This window comes from Dipodomys spectabilis, unplaced genomic scaffold (genome assembly GCF_019054845.1).
Source record: "Dipodomys spectabilis isolate Male_0828 unplaced genomic scaffold, ASM1905484v1 ptg000307l, whole genome shotgun sequence".
In the NCBI taxonomy this organism is placed as follows: domain Eukaryota; kingdom Metazoa; phylum Chordata; class Mammalia; order Rodentia; family Heteromyidae; genus Dipodomys; species Dipodomys spectabilis.
In genome coordinates, this window is record NW_024870984.1 from 1,009,744 (window position 1) to 1,035,115 (window position 25,372).

At 34.0% G+C, this 25,372-nt stretch overlaps 1 pseudogene; it reads right to left on the reverse strand.

The window, feature by feature from the left end:
* Positions 1 to 23,498: 23,498 nt before the first annotated feature.
* On the reverse strand, positions 23,499 to 23,595 carry LOC122127709 (annotated as a pseudogene).
* Between the last annotated feature and the right edge of the window lie 1,777 nt (positions 23,596 to 25,372).

Genomic DNA, 25,372 nt, shown 5'->3' on the forward strand with positions numbered 1-25,372 from the left:
CAGCATTATTTACCATAGCTAAGATATGGAACCAACCCAGATGCCCCTCAGTAGATGAATGTATCAAGAAAATGTGATACACACACACACACACACACACACACACACACACAATGGAATTCTATGCCTCCAGTCAGAGAGAATGACATCGCCCTATTTGCTAGGAAATGGAAAGACACAGAAACAATTGTATTAAGTGAAATAAGCCAGGCTCATATAACCGTAGGTCCTATGGTTAATCTTACTTGAAGTAACTAGTACATGGTACCATATGACCATATAAGAAGATGTTATGTGAAATGAATCCCAAGATAGGGACACAAATGATTTTTATTCCATGAGATTCTTATCTCTACATAATCCCACAAGTAAAGTTGGAAAGGGAGCTGTTGTTCAAATACAGAGCACCACCCTTGAGGGTGCCTAAGTAACAAGGTAAGGTCCTGAGTTTAAACCATAATATCAGCACTCAAAAAAGTTGATTTCTTTTCCTTGAGGTTTTTATTAAATTGCTCAGAAAATAATCAACATTTTATTTATGTTTAGCATTACTTTTGAAATCATGTTATATTTATTCTGCTTTTCATTATTTTCTTAAATTTTTCTTACACATTAATATCCAGTAATGATAAGAGATAATTACTGTTTCACAAGTTTTTATGGCAGTTGAATGTATGGATGAGAGGCTCATACAAGGAGTTTGGACTGAAAATAGATATTTCCAAGCTTTCACATAAAGAACATAGTTGAAGGAGCTGTGGGCATGTATGAGATAAACTTATGAAACCAGCAAGGAAAGATAAGGTATGATTTTGGAAAGCACACAATTTTGGAAGAAAAAAAACAGAGAAAATATGTGGCTTTTGGTAAGAACTTTTTAACCCACCTACACATTTGAGTCCTTATTTCCAGTGGAAGGCATTTCAGTTAACTTTATTTTACAAAGTTAAACATGATTGACATTTAATACTAACTGGTCTCTGTCTCAGGTAAGCAATTATTCTAGCAAGGGGCTCATGACTATCATCCTAGTTACTGAGAGATCTGAGACCTCTAGATCCTAGTATAAAGCAGTCTGGAGCGGAAAATTGGGGATACTTTTTTGTTCAATTAACCATGAGAAAATTGGAAGTGGCACTGTGGCTCAAAGTGGCAACACTAATCTTGAGTAATAAATCTCAGAGTCAGAACCCAGGCCCTGAGTTCAAGCTCTCTGAAATTATTCTTAAAATACATGTTCTCAGTAATTCTTTAACTTGTCTAGAAGACTGTTTTAAACTTAGAGATTTTTTATTTCATGTTCTCAGAATTTATTTTTAAGATGTTCAGAGAAAAATTATTTATAGTAAGAAATGGTTTGTATTGCTTTGGATTACTTTGTAATGCTTCTACACCAATAGATCAGCTGGAAAGTAGATGGCTAAACCCCTCCTCTCCCCACCAAAGTTGTAAAGCTCATTTTTCGACATAATGATTTGTACATCTCATTGATGCAATGGGTCCACCTGTATTCCTAGTTAAACGATTTGTTTTTGCCCTTCCTCTCCACAAATTATACAAACATCAAATACAGTAAAAGCAGGGGTTATACCATGGGGGAGGGACTTACAAAGCAATATAGAAATCATCTTATAAATATCTTAGAAACAACTGCATGAATGAAAAAAAAACTTACCTTGCGGTTCATTCAACTAACATCAACTTCATTTGACCTTTTCTGCTTGACACATACATCTACTAGTTATTGCAAATAAGGGAAGCTGTGGGATCTATGTTTCTTTGGGTCTGGCTTACTTCACTTAATATAATTTTTTCCAAGTCTTTCCATTTCCTAACAAATGGGCAATGTCATTCTTTCTGATGGAGGCATAGAATTCCATTGTGTATATATACCACATTTTCTTGATCAATTCATCTACTGAGGGGCATCTGGGTTGGTTCCGTATCATAGCTATGGTAAATAATTCTGCAATAATCATAGGTGTGCTGGTAGCTTTACTATGGTCTTGTTTGTGATCATGTGGGTTAATGCCCCAATGTGGGATTGCTAGGTCATAGGGGAGCTCTATGTGGAGTCTTTTGAGGAACCTCCATTCTGCTTTCTACAGTGATTGAACAAGTTTACACTCCCACCAAAAATGTAGTAAGGTTCCCTTCTGTCTACATCCCCTCCAGCATCTGTTGTTATTAGAGTTCTTGATTATAGCCATTCTAACTGGTGTGAGGTGGTACCTCAATGTTTTTATTTGTAAATCTTTTATCGCTAGAAAGGTTGAGCATTTCTTCATGTGTTTATTGGCCATCCTTCTTTCCTCTTCAGAGAAGTTTCTCTTTAAGTCTTTAGCCAACTTATTAATTAGGCATTTGTTTCTTTGAGGATTTGTTGTTGGGGGATTTAATTTTTTGAGTTACAGGTATATTTTAGGTATATTTTAGATATATGTTAGATATTTTAGATATGAGTTCCAGGTATATTTTAGATTTGTCCATTGTATGGCTAGTGCAGTTCTTCTCCCAATCCCTCGGCTTTCTAGTAATCTTGCTAGCTATGTCCTTTGCCATGAAGAAGCTCTGCTATTTCATGCAATCCCATTTGTCCCATTAGACTTTGATTTTTTTTTTATTTCTGGGTCTCTATTAAGAAAATTTTGGACCGTGCCAAGGAGAAGTTGGGTGGGTTTCTCCTATTCTGTCCTGTAATGTTTTCAGGGTAAGACTTGAAACTTTTAGAGTTACAAATATTACAGGAAGATCTTTGATTCATGTTGAATGGATATGAGTAAATTGAGCTGTTGCATATATTTGTGTGTGTGTGTGTGTGTGTGTGTGTGTGTGTGTGTGTGTGTGTGTGTGTAAGGCGAGTTATGTTTATTATTGAAATCAAGGATAAGGAACTTGGTTACTTTTTCTGAGATATACATTATGGTGTTTCTTTGTTGGAGGTAGACTTGCCTTTGCCTCATGTGTACATTCCAGCTCAATTTCTCAATTAAAGTTTCTTAATTATTATTGAACATATAGTGCTCTGATATTGCTTTGTCTTTAGTCTGCCGCCTAGGATCTTCTTTTCCTCTTAAATGTTAACATTCAATATAAATTTTACCTCCTGACTGATTTTCCCATTTAATTGGCATTTTGAAATAACTATGATTATATCTTTGATGTCTGTATTCATGAAGAAAAACCATTTTGAATTCTCTGTTTAATGTAATAACACCTGGGAAGATTTGTTAGCACCAAGAACTTAAATTTTCTTTTGTAGTTTTAGTTTAAAATAGCCCTCATCCATGTTTTTAGCATGGGTAGACAAAGAATTCTCACAGTGTCTCACAACTTTTATCTTTCACTTTCTCTATGCTTGTTTGTCCCTGCTAAATGTTTATGGATGCCTGTATTAGCTACCCCAACCCCTGCAAAGCTGTTGCTTCTACCCAATTTCCTGCCACTACAACTCAGCAATTACAGTCACAATTACCCTTTCCCTGGTATTCCCTTTCTATGCTACTCATTTTGCTACCCATAATTCTTAACACTATGGTTCCAGCCACCTCATCCCTGACAACCCTGTCTCTGCTACCAAATTCCCAAACAAAGCAAGGCAAGAGTAGGCACAGACAGTCGACTTGGGTACTCCTCTTGCAGGCACAATGGGATGTTATTCCTCAGGTATTTTCATGAGGGACTAACTAGTGGTGGAAAGAAAAGAGGTTACTCAAAGGAGACTAAAATCCAAGTATATCAACTTATAACTTATTGCTAAGAAAAGAAGGCCCTAATGTGAAAGTTAATGAGAAAAGAAAATTTGACAAAAATATTGGGGATGATATAAAAATTTAGCTTAGTCTTTTGTGCCAGTGATCTGTATTAATTTATGATGTAGATATGTAACTAGTTTGCATTTTAAAAAGTATATGAAGATGCATATTTACGTGGTATTTATATTAATTTATGAAACAGTTACATATGATCATGTTAATGATATTCAATAGTTTATGCTTTATTATATGCTCATTACTCTGCCTTTGGCAATATGAATTGAGCTCTCTAAAAATAAATGGAATTTCATTGTCAAATACTACAAGGAGATTACTGAGGCTAATACCAAAACGAAAGCTGGTACAAGAAAACTGAACAAAGCTACAAGTTCGAAGGGAAGGGGTCAGTGGTAAGGGCTATGATAAAAGAGAAATTCTTCACCATAGAATCTTGGAAGAATAGAATGTGTCTTGTTGAATTACTAGCTTTTTAAACATTCTTAGAAAGCAGAACATGATTTTTGATTCTTGCTTTTTGGAACCTCTTTAATGAGTGGTTAAACAAAAAATTATCGAAATGACTGAAAATCCACTGACATGAATTATTAGATTAATATTATACTCAAAGTTGCCTTGAGATACAGGCAGGCTGGATTCCTTTCTTATTAAATTAATGGAATAAGCTTCCTTTTGGATGGTTGTATAGTCCATGACACTTGTTCCAAAACAAGAAAAGATACTGTAGATAAAAAAAGAGGAAGGAGAGGCAAGGCTGCTGAAATTAGCATATTTCCCATTTGGACTTTACTGGGTTGTTACTACAAAGAATTAGAATTTCACCTTAAAATAATTTCAAAATGGATGTGCTAAAGGATAACTCCGAAATGTAATATTTAATGCTGTTGGATTACTTGAAGACAAAGCTTTACAGAAAACTGTAATGTATCAATAAATACCTAGAATAAACATAATTTAAAAATTCACCTGTTCAGTGAAAACCCTGGCAGGAAAGTCTGTGAGTCACTTATCTCCAAATAGGAAGTGGCCCTGTGGCTCAATTGGGAGAGGGCTCCCCTTGAACCCAAGAATTCAGGGATGTGTTAATACCCAGGCCCTGAGTTCAAGCCCCATGACTGACAAGAAGAAATTTTAAAGAATTAAACCATTAGGGCTGGAAGGAGACTCAGTGGTAGAATGTTTGTCCTGCATGCATGAGGTCCTGGGTTCAATTCCTCAGCACCACATAAGCAGAAAATACTGGAAGTGGCGCTGTGTCTGAAGTGGTAGTGCACTAGCCTTGATATGAACAGCTCAGGGACAGCACCCAGACACAGAGGTCAGGCCCCCCTACCAACAACAACAACAACAATAAAAATTAAAGCATCAATCAGCCTGAAGATGTTGTCCAGAATAATGAATGCAGCATTATCCGTTTACATGACTTAGTGAATTAAAACCTAGTTTACCAGGGGAGATGGTGGGCATTTTGTGTGTGTGCCAAAGCCTTCAAAATTATTTTGTACTTTCCCAGGGAGGGAGAAAGGAGGAAATAGGGGGGGAGGAGTGAGGTTTTTGGTGGACTTGCCTTTTGATTCACTGATTGTTTTCTGGAGTCAAATTCAGAGAAATTCTGCTTGCAATCCTAGTTGCATGGGGAATGAAGAAACCATGTCCTGGAAGTGGTTTTGTCCTGTCCTTGACCTGGTTCTAACCACCACTGGATAATCCAAGTCCCACTTCAGGACCAAGATGGCTTGAAGAATACTGATCCATTGGGTAGGTGGACCTAACCACAGCCAGTATAGGCTGAAAATGCAATTCCGAGGGCAGCACTGGAAATCTACAACAGGGAGAGATTTTTTAATATATACTTTAACGTAAAAATACTGTACAGAGGACTCAGAGTTACAGGACCAGGTAATGAGTACATTTCTTATAGAGCATTGTTATCTCCTCCTTTGTTTTTCCCCTGCCATGTTTTCCCTCCCCACATCTCCAACTCCTCCCTCGTCGACCCCTGCCTGACATTGTAAATTCATTTTCGACACAGTGTCCTGTACATCTCGTTTTCACAATGGGTCAACCTGCATCCCTATTTAAGTATGCTGCTATATCCCTTCCACTCTCCAAATTACATATATATGTGCTATATATGCTATATATCTATCTATATCTATATAAGATCCAGAACACTTGAATCAAATACAGTGAAAACAGGGGTATACCGTGGGGGGATGAACCTACAAAAGAATCACATAGTGCATTATAAGCATATTAAAAACCAAAGAAAGAAAGGAAAACCCACTTGTGTCTCTGACTTGGGGTACATTTCGCTTGTATGTTCATATGTTCTTAGCCTTTGATCTTCTCTGCTTGTCCTAGACATGTTCTAATCCTTGCAAACAAAGGTAAAACAAGGTAAACCATGGGTCCTATGTTTCTTTGGGTCTGGCTTACTTCACTTAATATAATTTTTTGCCAAGACTTTCCATTTCCTAACATATGGAACAACGTCATTCTTTCTGATGGAAGCATAGAATTCCAGTGTGTGTGTGTGTGTGTGTGTGTGTGTGTGTGTGTGTGTGTGTGTACCACATTTTCTTGATACATTCTTCTGCTGAGTTGCATCGGGGTTGGTTCCATATCATAGCTATGGTGAATAATACTGCAATAAACATGGTTGTGTTGGTAGCTTTGTGATCATTTGGGTAAGTGCCCAAAAGTGGGGTTGCTGGGTCATTGGTAAGCTCTACAAGGAGTCTTTTGAAGAAATTCCTTACTGCTTTCCAAAGTGGTTAAACAAGTTTACACTCCTATCAATAATGCAGTAGGGTTCCCTTTTAGCCACATCCCCACCAGCATCTGTCATTATTACATTTCTTGATTATAGCCATTCTAACTGGAGTGAAGTAAAATCTCAATTCTTTGATTTGCATTTCTTTTATGACTAGAAAAGTTGAGTATTTCTTCAAGTGTCTAATGGACATTTTTTATTTCATCTTCAAAGAAGTCTCTTCTTAAGTCTTCAGCCCACTTAGTTATTGGCAAGTTGTTCCTTTGAGGATTTGTTGTTGGGGGATTTATGATTTTGAATCCTAAGTATATTTTAGATATAAGACTTTGTCTGTTTTATAACTCATGAAGAAATTCTCTCAGTAAGTGGGCTTTCTATCGATCTTGCTATCTATGAGCTTTACCTTGCAGAAGCTCTGCTGTTTCATGCAATCCCATTTCTCCAATGTTTCTTTGATTTGTTTTGTTTCTGGTTCTCTATTAAGAACATTTTGGCCTGTGCTAAAGAGCCCTAGAGTTTCTCTTATCATTCATGTAATGTTTTCACGGTGTCTGCTTTTATTTTGAGGTCTTTGTTCCATTTGGACTTGATTCTCATCCAGGCTGATATATATATATGGATCTAGCTTTAGTTTTCCACAGGTGTTTAACCAATTTTGCCAACACCTTTTACTGAAAAGGCTGTCTTTCTTCCGTTCTATCTTTCAGCTCCTTTGTCAAAGATTAAGTGGCTATAGGTCACTTGGTTCTTTTCTGAGTCTTCTGTCCTATTCCATTGGTCCTCAGGACTGTTCTTGTGCCAGTACCAAAATGTTCTTATTACTATGGCTTTTCGCTTTAGTTTGAAATTTGGATATTGCTCCAGTGCTGTTGTTTTGGCTAAGAAATGACGAATCTACAGCCAGCATTATACTTAATGGTGAAAAGATAAAATCATTGCTCATAAATTCAGGAAAGAGATAAGGATGTCTGCTCTCTCCACTCCTCTTGAACTTAGTATAAGAATGCTAGCTGGGATAATAAGACAAGATGCAAACTTAAAGGAAATCCAAACAGGGAAAGATGAAGTAAAATATACAAGATGACCAATGGAATAGAATTAAAAACCCAGAAATGAACCTACAGTCCCATAGGAATCTAATTTTCAATAAGGGAGCTAAAAAAATAGAATGGAAGAGACAGCCTCTTCAGTAAATGGTGCTGGCAAAATTGGTTAACTACTTGTAGAAAACTAAAGCTAGATCTTTATTTATCACCCTGCACCAGGATCAGCTCCAAATGGATCAAAGACCTCAGAGTCAAAGCAGACACTGAAAATATTACAGGATGGAATAGCAGAAACTCTAGGTCTCCTTGGCACAGTCCAAAATTTTCTTAACAGAGATCCAGAAACACAAAAATATCAAAGACAAATGGGACAAATGGGATTGCATTCAATTGCAACGCTTCTGCATGGCAAAGGACATAGCTAGCAAGATCACTAGAAAGCCCACAGATTGGGAGAACATCTTCACTAGCTATACAATGGACAAGGGTCTCATATCTAAAATATACCTGGAACTCAAAAAATTAAATCCCCCAACAACAAATCTTCAAAGAAACAACTGCCCAATAAATAAGTGGCCTAAAAATGAGAAATTTCTCTGAAGAGGAATGAAGGATGAGCAATAAACACATGTAGAAATGCTCTTTAGTAATGAAAGAAATGCAAATCAAAACAGCATTGAGATACCACCTCATCCAGTTAGAATGGCTATAATCAAGAACTCTAATAACAACAGACGATGGAGGGGATGTGGACAGAAGGGAACCTTACTGCAGTATTGGTGGCAGTGTAAACTTGTTCAACCACTTTGGAAAGCAATATGGAGGTTTCTCAAAAGACTCCACATAGAGCTCCCCTATGACCCATCAATCCCACATTCTGGCATTTACCCAAATGTATACAAACAAGAGCACACTAAAGCTACCAGCACAACTATGTTTATTGCATCATTATTTACCATAGCTAAGATATGGAACCAACCCTGATGCCCTTCAGTAGATGAATGGATCAAGAAAATGTAGTATATATACACAACAGAATTCTATGCCTTCATCAGAAAGAATGACATTACCCCATTTGTTAGGAAATAGAAAGACTTGGAAAAAATTATATTAAGTGAAGTAAGCCAGACTCATGGAAACATAGGTACCATGGTCTCCCTTATTTGCAGTAACTAGAATATGTCTGAGTCAATCAGAATAGGTCAGATAAGTTGATGTTAGGGAAATGAAAGCTAAGATATGTATTCAAATTTTTTTCTTCCATGGGATTGTTTCTAACACATTTATAAGATTATTTCTTTGTTGCTTTATATGTCCCTCCCCCATGGTATAACCACTGCTTTAACTGTATTCGATGTCGGTATAATTTCTGGAAGGGAATGGCAAAAACCAATCGTTTAACTATGGATACAGGTAGACCCATTGCAACAATAAGATGTACAAGTCATTATGTTGAAATCGAAATTTACAACTTTGGTGGGGGGAGGAGGATTGGGTCGGGACAAGGGAGGTAGATGGGAAGGGATGGATAGGGGAAACAAAGTAGAAGGCTACAATGCCTGACAGGAAATGAACTCATTATCTTGCCCAGGTATTTTAACCCTTCTGTACAGTATTTTCACAAGAAAAAATAATAAATTTTAAAAAAGAAAACGAGAAGAAAAAATAAACATGAAGATGACATGATCTTGAATTTAATGGATTCTATGGACTCCACTCCCAAGTTACTTGAGCTGATCAGAAAATCTGGTGAACTGGCAGAAAATAATTTTTTTCTCAATAAAACCAACCAAGAAAGGAATAAAAATAAACAAGAAAGGAATACAGAGTTGGAAATTTGGGCTAATTTTGTCATTATGTTTTGAGAAGTCAAGTTTCCTATAGAAATGCAACTCATATATAATCCTCAGTTGTGTTTTAAATGTTGTCTTAATTACAGATCACTTCTAGATGCAAAAGAGCTCATGACTCCGAACCAAAAATTTGAAAAAGTAAGCATCATTATGTTAGATTCCAAAGAAATGTTGAAGGATTACAAAAGTTTAAGCCTGGAGAAATAGGAAATTTCATTCAATGTAGGACTTTGTAGACCTGGCTAAATTAGAATTTCGATTTAAAATAGATATTTTTTGTTTGTAATTTAATATTCTATAGGATACTACAAAATTATTTTCAAGTAGAAGATTTAATTTACAAATTCACAAATGATTCTGGCATTCTAATTGACTAGAGTAGTCTTTCAAGTGAGGTATAATAAGAAATTAGTTAGTAGATAATTCCAACAGTTCATGTGTAAAATGAAAATGTGAATAATCTAGACAAATAGACAACAAATTGATTATATTAATTTATAAATATAGAAACAGCAATCTTTTGAGACTTTGGAGTAACATGGTATGAAGAGTAATTGGGTGACATCTTTTTTTTTCTACCTATACATATCACAGGAAGAAATTTCCTTAATTATGTACCTCTGTATACAATGAGAAAAATGCTACGTTTGAGGTTTGTTTTTATTTTGTTTTTGTTTTTTGGTTTGTCCTAGGGCTTAACCTCTGGGCTTGGGCACTGTCCCTGAGCCTGTTTTGCTCAAGGCTATTGCTCTAACACTTGAAACTCAGTGCCACTTGGGTCTGACTTTTCCTTATGAGTTTATTGGAGATAAGAATCCAAGGAAATTTCTTGCCTGGTGGGCTTTCAATCATAATCTTCTAATCTTAATATTAAGGTGTACAGATCTCTTGAATATCTATGATAGATTATGTATATAATAAAATAAATAAAAATAAATAATATTTGCAAGTGTTCTGATCTCAAGAAAACCACTGCGGGGAAAATGATATAGGAAAGTTTAGTGTAGTATTCTTTCCACAATAGGAAGGGCATCACATAAGCAGAAGTGTAGTATTGTTTCACAATAGTGTTAAAGTAGTCATGATGTGAATTTAGGGAATTTTAAGGCACACCTTACAAGTTGGAAATTGTTAGGCTAGGATGACTTTACGGCATAAAAACTTGGGAATGATTGTTATAGAAATAATAGCTTACTCTGGTGAACAAATGTTTACTCTTACGGAATTATTTATTGGAAGTGGCACTGTGGCTCAAGAAGTAGAGTGCTCACCTTGAGCTGCAGAGCACAGAGAGAGCGCCCAAGCCCAGTGTTCAAGCCCTATGACTGACCAAAAAAAAAAGAATTAATTATTATAGATACTTCATAGTTTTATCCTCTACAAGAACATGTCTATTTTTTGTTGGCTTTTAAATATGTAATGCCTCATTGAATGCTGCATCTATTGCAGAATTAAATAAAATGCAAACAGGTACTATTTTGAACGTCTCTGGTATAGCATGTTCAGTATTTGAAAATGAGTAGTTAGTAGTCTTAGGAATGTTGAGGAACAGATATATTCTGTCCTCTTAACAATTAGTCAGTTTTCAGTTTTCAGTTAGGAGTTTCCATAGAATTGAACTGTTTTCTGTTTTAGTATGTGACAATACAAAAATAATGTTTTTTCAAAGCAATGGGAAGTATATTCTGAAAATATTGTATAGTTTGATAGCATTCCAGTTGATGTCTCTCTGATAAAGAAAGAGCTAATTCAAGTTAGCAACCAAAATGTTCATTTTTAAAAAAGGTAATACACATGAATAATATTTACTATACCAATACAGTGAAATTATATTTTATGTAGCTCATTTTTAACTTAATTTTATTAAGGTGATATATAGAAGGGGTTGCAGTAATTGTAAGGTATTGAATACATAACATGTCAAAATTTTTACCCACTCCCTCATATTTCTCACACTTTTCCTTCACCCCAATACCCCTCACAAGTTGTAATGTAAATTTCCAACAGGTTGTCCTGTGAGTATGGCCATTGCATTGGTTTACCTTTTGTCCTTTGTCTCTCCATTTTATTGTTCTGCTTCCTTTGCCAAATGAAGATAAATGTATATACAATACACAGGATACTGAAATCAAATACAACAGTGGACAAACCATAGGGGAAAACACAAAAGAAAAAAGAAATCACATAGTATATTAAAAAAAACATCCATAAAGAAAAACCTCTCTTTCCATATCTAGGAGGTTATTTTGCTCAGCATCATTTTATATGGTCATTTATACCTAGCTATTGAGCCATTCTACTCATCTGCTAGGACTATTTCCTATTTATTATTAATTATTATTATTAATAACTATTTCCTAGTTATTACAAATGAGGGAAACCATGGAATCTGTTTCTTTGTGTCTTGCTTATTTTTCTTTGTAGGATTTTTCCAAGTCTTTCCATTTCCTTATGAATAGGAAGCATAGAACTACTCCGTATACATACAAACCACATTTTGTCAATTCGTTCATCTACTGAGTGGCATATTCATTTAAAACATGATTGCATGTAAATATCACTTAAGGCCATTTAAAAATGACAGATTCCACCTCACCAGATATAATAATATCATGATTTCTAAGTAAGATAGTATTTTATGGTGGTACAAGTGTTGAGATATAGGATGAGTCTAATGTATATCTTGCACTGAATTAGGCAGGAAGATATCCAATATCATGTAGGACTAAAGTGGTAGTGACAAAATATTTCCCTTGAGAAAGATATAGGAGGCTGCCAGAAGTATGAAGTAGTACAGATAATTTTGAAGAATTTAGAAATGCAAGCTCAATTATGTCTCTTTAAATAATAATTATGTAAGTGGAAGGGCAAAAGAAGAGTAAGAGAAGAAAATAACTGACAGCAGATCATTGTCCCAAGTTAGAGAATAAATAGACATAATCTATAACTTCCAAGTTAAAGAGAGACCAATATAATATATATTACAATTTCGGGGATTATTTGTCCTCAGAAATATATACATATATCTAAATTTATGTGTAGAATGATATACATTATAGTGAAACAAGCATCTTAAAATATAAGTAAAAAAACAAAAAACTTCATGAAACCAAGTGCCGGTAACTCACCCTTATAATAAGAGCTATTCTGGGTGCTGAGATCTTAGAATTGGTTTCGAAACTAGCCCAGATAGAAAAGTACTTGTTACATTCTTATCTCCAATTAACCACTAAAAATAACACCCACAATAACAAAATATATCACATTAATTTCACAAAAGCATCTTTTAACGGCTGTGAACATTTCTTAGAAATATGAATACATACCCCTGGGAAATGTTAAGTAAAATAGTATAGAATATTTACGTCTATATTAAAGACATGACTATTTAGATTGTTTAAGATATTTAGGTAATGATTAGAAGTTAAGAATAATGATAGGTAGGTCATATATTGAGACTGTCTATTTTTATTCTATTTTACAATAGTAATAAAATGATATTTATAATGATTACATAAAATTACTCTTGCTTGCTATTTGAATTATCATAAATGATAAATATTTTTAAATGATTTCCAAAGCAAAGTAGTATCAATTTTTTTGTAATTTCAAAACAATTATGAAAATGATTTCAAGGCTGGTTCACTCTAAGTCTATATTTGTTTTCTTGCTCTAGTTTTCATATGTTAGTAGAAATTAAAATTCCAAAAATTTAATGGATATTGGCATTCAGGAACATCTTCACATACACTAATATTGGAGTCCCTTAAGTGGAATTGTTTTATTTCACTTGTTACTTTCACAAATATATCAAGATGATTGTGTATTTTGTTCCTTTCACTGCTTTTGGCTCTTATCTTGAGAATGCGTTTTTCCTAGCAAAGCTGAGATAAGCAATTGGATTGAGCAAGTAACATATGACTTCCATAAAATGCAGAAGCATAGATTTGTGTCTACTGTCATTTGCTAAAATTTTCTTCCAGAAAAGTTTCTCAGTTACTTAGAAGTTTTTCCTCTTCCCCTCCACAAATTATACTGACATCAAATACAGTGAAAGCAGGGGTTATACTGTGGGGGAGGGACATACAAAGCAACAAAGAAACAATCTTATAAATGTGTTAGAAACAATCGCATGAAAGAAAAAAAAAAAACATTTGAATACCTATCTTAGGGTTCATTTCCCTAACATCAACTTATCTGAACTTTTCTGCTTTACTCAGACATATACTAGATATTGAAAATAAGGGAAACCATGGGAAAAAATTGAGATACTGGTGGACCCATTGCAACAATGAGATGTACAAGTCGTTATGTCGAAAAATGAACTTTACAACTTTGGTGGTGGGGGGTAGCGGGGAGGATTGGGTGGGAGGGCGGGGAAGGATAGAAAGGGATGGGAAGGGGAAACAAAGGAGGAGGCTACAATGTACTCATTATGTTCCCATGTAATTGTAAGAAGTGTACTCATTATGTTCCCATGTAATTGTAAAAACCCCTCTGTACAATATTTTCACAATAGAAATTAAAAATAATAAAAAATTACTTAGAAGCGATGCATAATTCCTAGGTATTCCAGTTATCACATATACTTTTGGATTGAGTATCTCTGCATAAATTCAAACGGACAAAATACCCTCAAAATAAACAGAAATCACATCTTTGTTTTAAATGCAGAGGTTTTCAAAGAGTTTTTATCCAGCACCAAAAACATCTTTGTAGCAATTCTGAATTTTGTGTGAAGAAGTTTTAACAAGTTTTTTTTTCCTGACATGCAATTCACTTACAATATATTATCTCCTTTTATTGTATACATCTTAGTGCTTTGGAAATGAATTGTACCTTCATAGGTTTTCAAAGCCTAATTTTCACAAACTTGCATTTCTTCAAATAGAAATGCTTTAAATTTTAGAACAGACATTGAAATAGATATAAAATTCAGTTACAAGAATTTGCCCAGCATACATCCTCTATAGTGTGTCTTTTCAAAATTTGTTTTGGGGGATCATTTCCAGGGTCTCACACATGCTATTCAAGTTCACTGTCAATTAACTACATTCTCTGTCCAAAAAAGGTTTTTACTTCTGCTTAATACTTTCATAGAAGTGTAATGCCTGGATCCTATACAATTCTCTTTCACCTTTTGAAGACTTGAAAACTTGTTTGCTTACATGATTGCAGTATTATACAAATCGATCACTATGAGAAGTATATCAATTTCTCCACAAATGCATTACTATATTTTGCGTCTTCTTTTTATATTATGATCATACTAGTGAGTTTTCTCTTTATTATTTCTTAGACACTAAAGAGGAGCTTATTTCATATGCTCCTCCTATTGACTATTAATTTACATATGTTATTTAAAGAAATATCCTATTCAGGAAAAAAATTTATATACAATTAGAAGACATAAAAATACTTAAGTTTAAGAATCATTGTAGCATTAACATTGTAGCATTGACAAATATGTGCCCTCTATCTGTTGGTTATGGTTTCATTTCTGTTATAGTGTCCTTTGAATTATGAAAGGTTATCACTTGATATAATCCAGTTCTTGCGTCTCTTTAGCCACTAATGTTTTCCATGTCAAATTTTTAGAAACCTTTACAGATCCAATGTCATGAATTTTTACATTTATGTTTTATAGGTTTTTACATCTCACATTTAGTTTGATAATCATTCTTTATAAGGTTTGAGGTAGGCCAGGTGCCAGTGGCTCACACCTGTAATGCTAGCTACTCAGGAGGCTGAGATCTGAGGATCGTGGTTTAAAGCCAGCCCAGGCACGAAAGTCCATGAGACTCTTATCACCAATAAACCACTAGAAAACAGGAAGTTTTGCTGCTGCTCAAGCGGTAGAGTACTCAACTTGAGCTGAAGAGCACATGGACAGCGCCCAAGCCCAGAGTTCAAACCCCATGATCAACATACAAACAAACAATCAAAGGATTGAGGTAGTAATCTCAGAACATTCTTTAAATCTAGAGAGGCAATAGTGCCAATACAACCATTTAAGATTCTGTTTTTATTTCATAATGTCATAGCATCCTTTTCAAAATCTGTGGACCATAAAACTAAGAATTTATTTTTGAAAAATCTGTTACCTTCTATGCCTCTGCTCTTATAGTAAAATTATGTTATCTTACTAAAAATGGTAATATAATTCAAAGCTAGTATGAATGCTCAAGCTACACCATTTTACAAGATTGTTCTGACTGACCTGTATTCCTTGGATTTATATACGAGATTATTGAGCAAGTGGACCAATATTCTCCAGAGTTATATAGATGTTTGATAGTCACTCATATTTCTCACCTTGTGAAAACACAAACTCCCGATATTATATATAGAAAAATGTCTTTAGAGATTGATCAATGCAACTAAAATTAATTTAGGAATGAGTTAAGTTTTAGATAACATTATAGCATAATAAAGCTGAATGGTAATGACTTAAGCTGTACTGCAGAAGAGAGAGGGGGGGAAGAATGGTTGACCACATAGGAGCTGTATGTCATTGGTACTGTTTCAAAAAACAGAACGACTTCAGAGAAGAGAAGGAGAAAAATAAAGTGTCCTGAATCAAGTTTCTTTTTAATCCACCTTATAGTTTGGACTGAAAGTCAGATAACATGGAAAAAATAAAATAGAAAATAAGGCATTTTATAGAGCTGTTACAATGTAAAGAAAGTTGTAATAGGAATATAATTAATTTCCAAAGAAATAAGAGAAAATATGACAATAACAATTGCTAACGTGGATAGAAGATGGATTACATTTTATCATATATAATTTTGAAAGGGCATACTAGGAATGAAAATTTAAATGTCATAACTTAAAACACAATTTGTACAATAACTAGACAGTATAGTTCAGTGGTAAAACATTGGCCTAACATATGTGAAGCGATTTTGTGATCTCCCAAGCATTACAAAGTACAAACAAAGCACACACACAAAAAAAAAACACATAAACAAACACACACACACACCAGATACACACATCTGGAATATTGTTATTATTATATTAAACAGAGGAAAATATCACAAACAGTAAAAGTATTATAAAGTATGAAATCATATTACTGCTTATACTATTTAAAAGTTTAGTAGAAATAAAATATTCACAAGATACTTGGATTCTTATAGATTAAGTAAATTGAAAATTAAGAAATAAAAGACATGAGACATTTGCAAACAATTTTTAAATAAACATTTTGAAACATGCATCCTTTTATTTTGACAAAAGATTGATGTTACTGGTGTTTTAACTCAAGATTTAGAATATGATAACCAGGCGCTCTATATCTTGCCTGGGATGGCTATATCTCTAATCATTCCACTCTGGAAATGTTATGATAAGGTCTCATAGTTTCTCAGTCTCTCCCGAATTACAAACCCTATTTACACTTCCCACCATAGTTAGAAAATGGAAACCACAAATCACTATGCCCAGGTCAAACAGTTTTTTTTTTTAATTCAAGTACAAATATTTCCAAAAAGTGAACATGTAATGAAGCCTTTTTTAATAAAGTCTATGCTTCTTGAAAATACAGTATTTGTTACCTGGACAAATACGTTTAGAACTATAAGAAAATAAATTTATTAAAATTCACCAACCATATAAAATTTAAGAAAATAATTTTAAATATTCACATGCTAACTATTTTGAAAGCAAAATATATGTCTGAATAATTTACGTGTGTTAAAATTATGCAAAACTAAATTAACTAATCCTACAACTCTGAAAAAAGAATTACCCTAAAGAAACAATAGAAAATAATTAAGTTCAAAATTTGAAATTTAGAAAATAAAATGATGTGTACTCTTTAGTTGACTTAAGTAACTGTAAGCCTTATCTATATCAATTTTATAATAAAAATGCATGAACAAAGAAAGAATAGTACCCATTGGTCAATAGCGACAGGAAAAGCATCAGTAATTTTTTTTGACTGTGCAAAAAAATCATTGGAAGAGATAACAATGCTCCTTCCATAGTAAATGTACTCATTACCTTATTTATGTAACTGTATCCCCTCTGTACATTGCCTTTACAATAAAATTAAATTGAAATTAAAAATAAACTAAATAATATACCAATTAAGAATTCGTAGATAGCTAGGAAGGTGGCTCAGTGGTAGAGATCTTGCCTTCCATGCTTGAGGCCCTGGCTTCGATTCCTCAGCATCACATAAAGAGAAAAGTAAAAGCTGGAAGTGGTGCTGTGGCTCAAGTGTTCAAGTGCTAGCCTTGAACCAGCCTTGAGGAACAGCGCCCAGGCCCAGAGTTCAGGTCCCACAACCAGAACGCCCCCCCGCAAAAAAAAACAGAATTACTAGAAACCATTGGTTAAAAACTTTTTGAAAAACTGCCCTAAGAACCCAAATATAATTTGATGATACTATTTAAATACTTCAATTTCAGCAGAGAAACCAAAAGTTTAAAAACTGTTACAAAGTAAATTAATAAATCAGAATATATTACTATTAATAATAATCGTAAGATGAATTTATAGTGGTAGTCAAATATGTATGAAATGAGGCAATTTGCCATTTGTTTGCACTTAATAAGTGAGAAAGAATTTTTTAGATCTTTTTAAATATATAATAAGTTTAATGAAGAAACTATCCTGTCATATCATATGATAATTAGATGAAGGTGATATGAGAGCAAAGAGCAGATTGTACTAAGTTTTTGGACGTTAAAGTATATACTTATTTTGGTTGTGGGAAATTTTGTTCAAGTTGGGGTATTGTTTTTGTTAGACTGCTGTCATATCAGTGGTTAATTTTAGGATAAAGGTTCCCTTTCCACAAGAACATGCACATGATCTGTCTTTTTAGCCTTCCCATTATCAATAGCATACGAGTTGCACACTAACTTGTCTAGCTTCCTACCTTGACTGGCTTGGATTCTGTAGTCCTTCCAATGTTAACCTGTAGATAGTGCAGGATGGTGGAAATAATCCAATGCACCCAGCTATAGATCGAGAAGGAAGTCCACTAAACTTTCTGTTCTCAAGCCTCCTAAGTAGTTAAGAGTTCAGATGGGAGCCTCTGGTACCAAGCAGTAAGAGTATTTCTTAAAGCAAGCAGACATATATATGACTTACGCATGTGAACACCTCAGGACAAGAATAAAAGAGCAGTGAAGTATAGAGGACAGGCCCAATTTTAACCAGCTTCTTGGAGGCTGAATAAGTTTAGCTAGCTACTCTGGAGGCTGAGATATGAAGACCACTATTCAAAGCCAGTCCAATCATGAAAATAAATGCGATTATCTCCAGAAAAACAGAAGTGGAACAATGTTTCAAGTGGTAAACAAATATCCTAGGTCACAGAAGCATAGAGATGATGAATGAATGAGCACTTGCACATGCGCGTGCGTGTATACATGTGCATGTGTACACACACACACACACACACACACACACACACACAAACATAAGTATTGCAATGCGAAGTTCCTTTTTTACCTTGCAGTAATCTATTTCCCTGTATTAGTTTACAAATTAACAAAACCAGCTAAGCACCTACTTACCTACAATTCATCATGTTTCTCTAAAGTCAAATCTCTTTTTGGAAACATGATTTATTTGACCCAAATGTAAACTATTCAGGAGTTTGATTCTTCTTCCTCAATTCTGTAGCATTATATGATTGTTTAGCTTCATCTTAGCAATGTAATTTGAGAAATCCTACATCAAGCAACGTATTTCTTTCACTAGAATTGAAGCCTCTTTCAAACAATTAATAATAGGTTTTTCTTCTCTTTGCTTGCATCTGTAGTTTTATTATCTTCATATATTTCATGATCTGTCTGTGTATGACAAAGACTGCTGTGAAAATAAAAAGACCCTTCGCAGCATTTATCATTTATATACCATCCATAGGTAGGAAGGTGTTTAAATATTACTGAAATTTCTTTGGAATAAGTCATGTTCACCTTGATTATCGTGAAAAAGAAGAATTGGTTTCTCAGCATTTTAGGTAAGAACTTGATTGAAAGAAACAAAAGGAAAAGTGAGGAACAACCCAACACATACATTCAAATGAAACAAAACAACCCAAGAAATCAAATTAATTCAGTACTCAAGAACCTGCAGGAAATGCAAAGACTTAAAAACACATCAGCTATGACAAGTTTATGAAAATCCTCACTACATTTGAGTCTACTCTTTTGAGGATAGAGGTTAAAGCCCAGACTGGAAAGAAAGATCTTTACACAATGCCATGCACCTGTTACTCTAAATTCCAGGAAGGATAACATAACGTGGACTGAGCCCAAGGTCATACACAAGTATCTGAAAAATAATCAGAATAATTTAGGGCTGGGGACATGACAAAGTGGTAAGAACACTGATTTAGGGGACACAAGACACTCAATTCAAACTCTAATATTTGGGTATTAAAGTAAAAAGCAATGATATTAAATAATTGGAATAATTGTAAGATTTGAGTATTTGAGTGGAAAAACGCATGAGAGAGATAGAATGAACCCATGTTGCAATGCTTTCAACTTAAGTGAAAATGTTTTATGGTACTTCAGACAAAACAGTTGCCCTGCAAATGCCATGGTTGTGCATTTGGGTGATGGAAATACTTTACTTACACAGGTGTAAATTAAATAGCTTTTATTTGGGTAGATTGTACTTCTTGAACTAAGAGCCTGGATGATGTCCCTGAGATTTTTCTCTCAAGGATACCACTCTACTACTTTGAGCCACAGTTCCAATTCTGATTTTCTGTTGGTTGTTTGGTGATAAGAGGCTCCTGGACTTTCTTGCCCAGGATAGCTTCAAACCATGATCGTCAGATCTCAGCTTCCCGAGTAACCAAGACGACAAGCATGAGCCGTCAATAGTATTAATAATTTAGTAAATTGTACAGTTACTGAAGTTATACATTATCATTATAACTTGTGTAATGTATGTGCGTATGTATATATCAATGCATACGGATAGAAATATTTTAACATATTTTTGTATCTACAGTAGATTTATGAAATCATCCAGTATAAAATAAAATGGAAATAAAAGTTAATAAGGAGCAAAACAAAGGAAATTATCACATGTTTCTTGTTGCTAAATGCAATATGAATTGCGAGAATCAGTTTGGGAAAACCATCTGTACGTTAACAAAATGGATAAGAGCTATTAATTCCAATCCATCTATTTGCCCATGGTGTGCAACCTCACACATGAGTGTCAAAATCAAACCACACTTTTTGCCTTTGTTTTTAACTCACCTGTTATAATTTAAGGGTTTGATGAAGTAATCCAATAAAGTTTAAAATAATATTATTTGAGGCTGTGAATTATAGCTGAAAATGATTTTAAATATGATCATAGCTAATTAAATTGCATATTTCTTACTTTTACTCTGTCATGTCCCTCATTCCCACATTAGGAAAGTTTATAGAAGGTTCTCACTAAATTATATGAAAAAAATGTATTGAAAGCATATAGGCACAGTGTGGTTTTAGCTTATTGAGACCTGTAGGGGGAAATGTGTTTTTGACGACTTGCAATACATTCTGATGAAGATGAAAGGAGGGATGTTCTTATTATGAAAAACTGGCTAGAGGATTGCTCCCACAAAGGTAGTGATGAATTCTTCCAAGAGGTTACAGTAAAATCACTTTCACAACCATGTTCACTGCTGCACTATTCACCGTAGCCAAATTACGGAAACAGCCCACATACCCTTTGGCGGAGTGATGGTTGGAGAAAGTATGGCACATATACGCAATTGGATTGCACCTATCCATTTTGAAGACTGTTAAATTATTTGCAAGGAAATGGAGAGATATAAAAATATATTAAGTGAAGTAAGTCAGAGCCAGACACACAAAGGACCCATGTTCTGTGTCATATTTGGAAGCTAGAAATTTATACAAGTTTACACAAAAATATTAACCAAAGCATGCTATTTGAAGAGGAGTATTTCAAAGGTGTAATTTCTTATGAAATTGAACTTTACTCCAACAGAATGAATACCAGCAAAATATCACTTGGAAGATGTGAGTGGAAGTCAAATGAAGGAATAAAAAGAGTTATGGAGGAAGAGAGTGAAGGTATAATATTCAATGCAGATAGTATGAAACTAGAAAAATTAAAGTGGGGTGAGGTTTGGAAGGCTGTGGACAAGTTATATAAAGGTCCATTATACTTAAAAAAACTGATTTGTTGAATGGAAATTCCATGGTATAAGTATTTAAAATAATAAAATATAATTAAAAACAATGGAAATATCTGACATTAAGTTCTATTTCCATCTCTTTAAAAAAATAAAATTATTTGCTCTATACTTTGATCAGAGGGATGGATTTTGTGGTGAGCTAGATCATTGCACATCTGTCTCTCTCTTCCCTCTCCCTTTCATGGTTCTCATAGGTAATATGATTGCTCCATAATTATCCTAATTTATTTTGCTTTTATATTTTTGGTTGCATCATTTCACTTTCTGCACTGCCATTTCCCAATTCATTTACATTGAAGGCATTATTTCCTATTTTCTCATTCCTAGAATAAGCTGCACATGAATACACCACTGGTCCTCATTTTCAGTCTGTACCTTTGAATACGGAGGAAAATCTTCCTCTGCTCTCTACCAATTCCCTACTCTCCAGTTAGAATAATTTAGAATAGTAAAAATGAAAAAAGAGAAAATAAATAATAGTGAAAAAACAGATGAAGAAAATTCACCGGATATTTCTGACCAGTTCATCCAATGTGAACTATTGGGGAAATACATGGACAGCTCATTCTCACTGGCACTCAAATTCTCTGGTTAGGCAATTCTGATGAAGTTGAGGAACAAGATGAAAAAGTGAGAAATGTTATCAATTGCAAGAAAAAAATGGAATAGGATCCAGGTAAATTTCGTCTTTGTTCTGATGAAAATAATCGCCTTACTACAGTGCAGAGACTACTTTCCAAAAGGCCATTCATGTGAATACTAGGGATGACAATGAGTATACCCCTCTACATCGAGAAGCCTACAGTGGAAACGTAGACATTGTCCATGAGTTGGTGGCTCAAGGCAGATATTCATGTAATAACTGTGAATGGCTGGACACCCATGCACAGTACTTATACATGGAATAATAGCAGAGTAGCTTCTTTATTTCATCATGATGTAGATACCAATGGCCAAACTAAAGGCCTCTTGACCCCCTTGCATCTTGCTCCTGGGAATAGATATAGCAAAGATACGCTGTATCTCTTTATGGTGAATCATTATATCAAACCAGGTCTGAAGCACAACTTGGAAGAAACTGCACTTGATATTGCCAAAAGGATAAATATGTATCACTACCTCTTTGAAGTTTTGGAAAGCTGCACAAATTGTTCTCCTCAGTCCTAATGGTTCGGTTAAGTTTCTTAAATTTCAGAATTTCCAGTCCATCCTATGTGTCCATACAAAATATTTTCACAATACAAAGCAACAGCAATATCTTACTTTAAAAATTCATGGATTCCATGATATTCTTCCAAATGAATTGCCTGACTTTGATGTCAAAATATACTTGAGTTGTTTGTATACATGTATAATGATTTCTGTAGAGTTTGTGATTTTTTTAATAAGAAATAATTTTAACTGATCTGTTGAAATGAGTAGTGCAGAAACTAAAGATATTTCTGGTGCTTGTCTTAAAAAAGTATATTTTAAAATATTTAGTATTCTGTTTGTATAATGACCATAATCTATTTCATTCTCTCCTAGATATAATACTTTGAATTCGAAATTGTTTTATAATATATAGATTCATTAATAAATGTGTCCTTTCAGATTGCATTCGATATAGAAACAGTTTAAGATTCCTTTAATTCCTAGGTCCTTATATAATTTTATTTCTTTGGGATAAAATGACAATGTTATGTTATTTCAAAAGTTTTATAAAGGTTATGCTATGTAAAGGCCTTTTTAAAAAGGTGAAGATTGAATGATGTCAAACTAACTTTTGTTTCTATGAATTACATGTATTATTACACTTGTATATTTGTAATCAACATTTTAATAACTGCTTTTCATTCTTGCATCTGAAGAATGAAAAATATTCAATACTTCCCAAATTTTCATATCATCCTTGTGCAAGAGCCATGTAAATCTTTGTATTGTAATTCAGGTAGACGTGATGCTGAACCAAGTAGTATCCTGTAAATTTAAGAAATTAATGATGCAATCTTAAGACAGGCATATATCCTTGGTTGCCTATTTGTAACAAGGAAACCTTATTGTTCCCAAAATTGCTATTTATCTTATTTCTGTAAAATTCTGTGTATAGTGGAAAAAAACTTATATTGCTTATTTGATTGCTCACATTTGCAATTTTTTTCTATGACTATTTTAAGTCTTTTTCATTTGAAATTTGATAATACTTTGATAATACTTTATAGCTAGGTCCAAAGGTGATGACTTTTCAAGTACTTATTAATTAACTGATTTAGCTTTGTGGAGCTAATGGATTCAAAGTAAGCCTTGCTTAATAGCTACTTCTAAACTTCAACAGCTTAAAATTTCCAAAATGAAGTCTTACTGGCACAAATGTGTCCTTGACCCTTTACCCTTGCTCCATGTAGGAACAGACCAACCAGAATATCTTACCCTGTCAGCATAGAATGACTTATTGGAGCAAAACTAATCTTAGTTACAAGGGATCATAGAGAGACGAACAGTTCAGACAGAACTGTTCAGACAGAAGGTATTTTTTCAAAATATAATTGCTTATTACACCTTTCCATTTCAAAAGTAGCTAAAGCCAAGAACGGGAAAAAATGTTCATATGTATGATTACCTAATGTCTTGGCATGTCTACCATCCAATCAGGCAGGAACTTACACCATTGATTTCCTATCACCAAATATATCCCATAGCTCCAGGAGAAGTCCATATGTTTCTCCTCGTTATTAGGCCTTAAATTGGTAATGTTTTAATCACAGTGTTTCCTCTTGCCTCTAGGCTGTATATCTCTGAATGGTAAAGCTTTAGCTCTAATTCTACCAAACACTGAGGTAGAGGTAATGGAATAATACTTTAAAACAGTTGCCTTTGATACACTTACCACAACAGAACAATGCAAAACATTTTCTTACATTATATATAATTATATGTTTTATATTTATATGTGCTGATTTTATATTTCACACAGTGAATCTTATTAGAATTAATTGATAATTTGACAAATCAATTTATATTTATTCCAATAAATAGATTGGAATATAAATAATCAGGATTAGAATATATAATAGAATATAAAAAGTATCAATGCAATGTTTTCAGTATAAACTTGTGATACCTTCTAAGTGTTCTTGGTCTTCTGAATTCACATGGTAAAAAAAAACAATGTTCTTTTCCTCTAATCTATAAGGGATTTTTACTCTGCTGCTCTGTTTATTGTTTTAACTTGCTGGTCCCAAACTGTTTTCTTTTTCCATATTTCTGAAGTATTCCTACTGATTATACTCAAATTTTGCTGATATGATGTATAAAAGGTATTATTCTTCCACAGGATCCATGGGTCCTAGGATCCCAGGTCGCAGTTATTTGCATCATCAGATAACTAGGGCTAGAGTTCTTACCTAGGCCCATGCATCATGCCAACAGAAAGTAATTGAAGACCCATCTCAAATTCTCATTTCCTATATTTCAGGGCCCCAATTCCTTGAAATGCAGGAATTAGCAGTAAGTAGAAATGAAAGGCAACTTAAAATGCAAGATGAAATCACAAAATGTGAAAGTACAGTAATACAAACTTCCAATTTTCAGATGACCATCCCATATGATTGAACAGGACCACAAATGTCACGAGATTATGTGTAATACCCCTCTCCTAATGATTAATGATTTCAGACCAGCATCAGCAGGTCAAAAAATAGTTCCTGGAACAATAGATCCATAATTGGTCTACAAATGCTAGGAATACT